The sequence below is a fragment of the Petromyzon marinus genome, unplaced genomic scaffold (genome assembly GCF_048934315.1).
Source record: "Petromyzon marinus isolate PM22_M1 ecotype Great Lakes invasive population unplaced genomic scaffold, UKy_Petmar_22M1.pri1.0 PM_G_Scaffold_235, whole genome shotgun sequence".
NCBI lineage: Eukaryota > Metazoa > Chordata > Hyperoartia > Petromyzontiformes > Petromyzontidae > Petromyzon > Petromyzon marinus.
Genome location: NW_027422801.1, coordinates 5,001 through 7,500, shown reverse-complemented (window position 1 = coordinate 7,500; position 2,500 = coordinate 5,001).

Below are 2,500 nucleotides of genomic sequence, written 5' to 3'. Positions count from 1 at the left end.
TTTTGGTGCGTGCTACATTTTTACGGATAGACCCCGTGAAACGCTAGAAATTGGCGGGGATGTGTCTCTTGTGGCTCACGGGGCTGTTAGGGTGGCACAGAAATCCCTCGGAATGGGAAAACGGGTCATTTTCGTGTTGCCACATTGCATGCGAACGGCATGAAACTTCCAGAGGCATTTGCAGCAGGAATGCATGTGCAGTCAAAAAAGTGAATATTTTTCACGGATAGACCCCGTGAAACGCTAGAAATTGGCGGCGATGTCTCTCTTGTGGCTCACGGGGCTGTTAGGGTGGCACAGAAATCCCTCGGAATGGGAAAACGGGTCATTTTCGTGTCGCCACATTGCATGCGAACCGCATGAAACTTCCAGAGGCATTTGCAGCAGAAATGCATGTGCAGTCAAAAAATTGAATATTTTTCACGGATAGACCCCGTGAAACGCTAGAAATTGGCGGGGATGTGTCTCTTGTGGCTCACGGGGCTGTTAGGGTGGCACAGAAATCCCTCGGAATGGGAAAAAACGGGTCATTTTCGTGTCGCCACATTGCATGCGAACCGCATGAAACTTCCAGAGGCATTTGCAGCAGGAATGCATGTGCACTCAAAAAATGTGATATTTTTCACGGAGAGACCCCGTGAAACGCTAGAAGTGGGCGGGGATGTCTCTCTTGTGGCTCACGGGGCTGTTAGGGTGGCACAGAAATCCCTCGGAATGGGAAAACGGGTCATTTTCGTGTCGCCACATTGCATACGAACCGCATGAAACTTCCAGAGGCATTTGCAGCAGGAATGCATGTGCACTCAAAAAAGTGAATATTTCTCACGGATAGACCCCGTGATACGCTAGAAATTGGCGGGGATGTCTCTCTTGTGGCTCACGGGGCTGTTAGGGTGGCACAGAAATCCCTCGGAATGGGAAAACGGGTCATTTTCGTGTCGCCACATTGCATGCGAACCGCATGCAACTTCCAGAGGCATTTGCAGCAGAAATGCATGTGCAGTCAAAAAAAAATTGATATTTTTCACGGATAGACCCCGTGAAACGCTAGAAATTGGCGGGGATGTGTCTCTTGTGGCTCACGGGGCTGTTCGGGTCGCACAGAAATCCCTGGGAATGGGAAAACGGGTCATTTTCGTGTTGCCACATTGCGTACGAACCGCATGAAACTTCCAGAGGCATTTGCAGCAGGAATGCATGTGCACTCAAAAACTTCTATATGTTTCACGGATAGACCCCGTGAAACGCTAGAAATTGGCGGGGATGTGTCTCTTGTGGCTCACGGGGCTGTTAGGGTGGCACAGAACTCCCTCGGAATGGGAAAAGGGGTCATTTTCGTGTTGCCACATTGCATAGGAACGCCATGAAACTTCCAGAGGCATTTGCAGCAGAAAGGCACGTGCACTCAAAAATTTTAATATTTTTCACGCATAGACCCCGTCAAACGCTAGAAGTTGGCGGGGATGTCTCTCTTGTGGCTCACGGGGCTGTTAGGGTCGCACAGAAATGCCTCGGAATGGGAAAACGGGTCATTTTTGTGTGGCCACATTGCATAGGAACGGCATGAAACTTCCAGAGGCATTTGCAGCAGGAATGCATGTGCACTCAAAAACGTCTATATTTTTCACGGATAGACCCCGTGAAACGCTATAAATTGGCGGGGATGTCTCTCTTGTGGCTCACGGGCGCTGTTAGTTAGGGTCGCACAGAAATCCCTCGGAATGGGAAAAGGGGTCATTTTCGTGTTGCCACATTGCGTACGAACGGCATGAAACTTCCAGAGGCATCTGCAGCAGAAATGCATGTGCACTCAAAAACGTCTATATTTTTCACGGATAGACCCCGTGAAACGCTAGAAATTGGCGGGGATGTGTCTCTTGTGGCTCACGGGGCTGTTAGGGTCGCACAGAAATCCCTCGGAATGGGAAAACGGGTCATTTTCGTGTTGCCACAATTGGCATACGAACGGCATGAAACTTCCAGAGGCATTTGCAGCAGAAATGCATGTGCACTCAAAAACGTGAATATTTTTTCACGGATAGACCCCGTCAAACGCTCGAATTTGGCGGGGATGTTTCTCTTGTGGGTCACGGGGCTGTTCGGCTCGCACAGAACTCCCTTGGTCCACCTGATTCGTGCATACAGGCAGCAACTAAAACTCTGTAAACCTGCTGTGAGGACATCTAAACAGTGGACCAGTGAGGCTGTGGAAGATTTGCGGGCGTGCTTAGACTGTACTGACTGGGATATGTTCACGACTGCTACCAATAGTCTGGATGAACTCACAGAGGCTGTGTACATCAGCTTCTGTGAGGACTGCTGTATCCCAACACGTACCAGGGTGAACTTTAACAACAACAAGCCCTGGTTCTCAGCAAAGCTCAAAAGGTTGAGGTTGGAGAAGGAGGAAGCGTTTAGGAGTGGGGATAGAGACAGATTCAAGGAGTCGAAGAACAGGTTTAGCAAAGCGGTGAGAGAGGCTAAACGACTGTACTCAGAG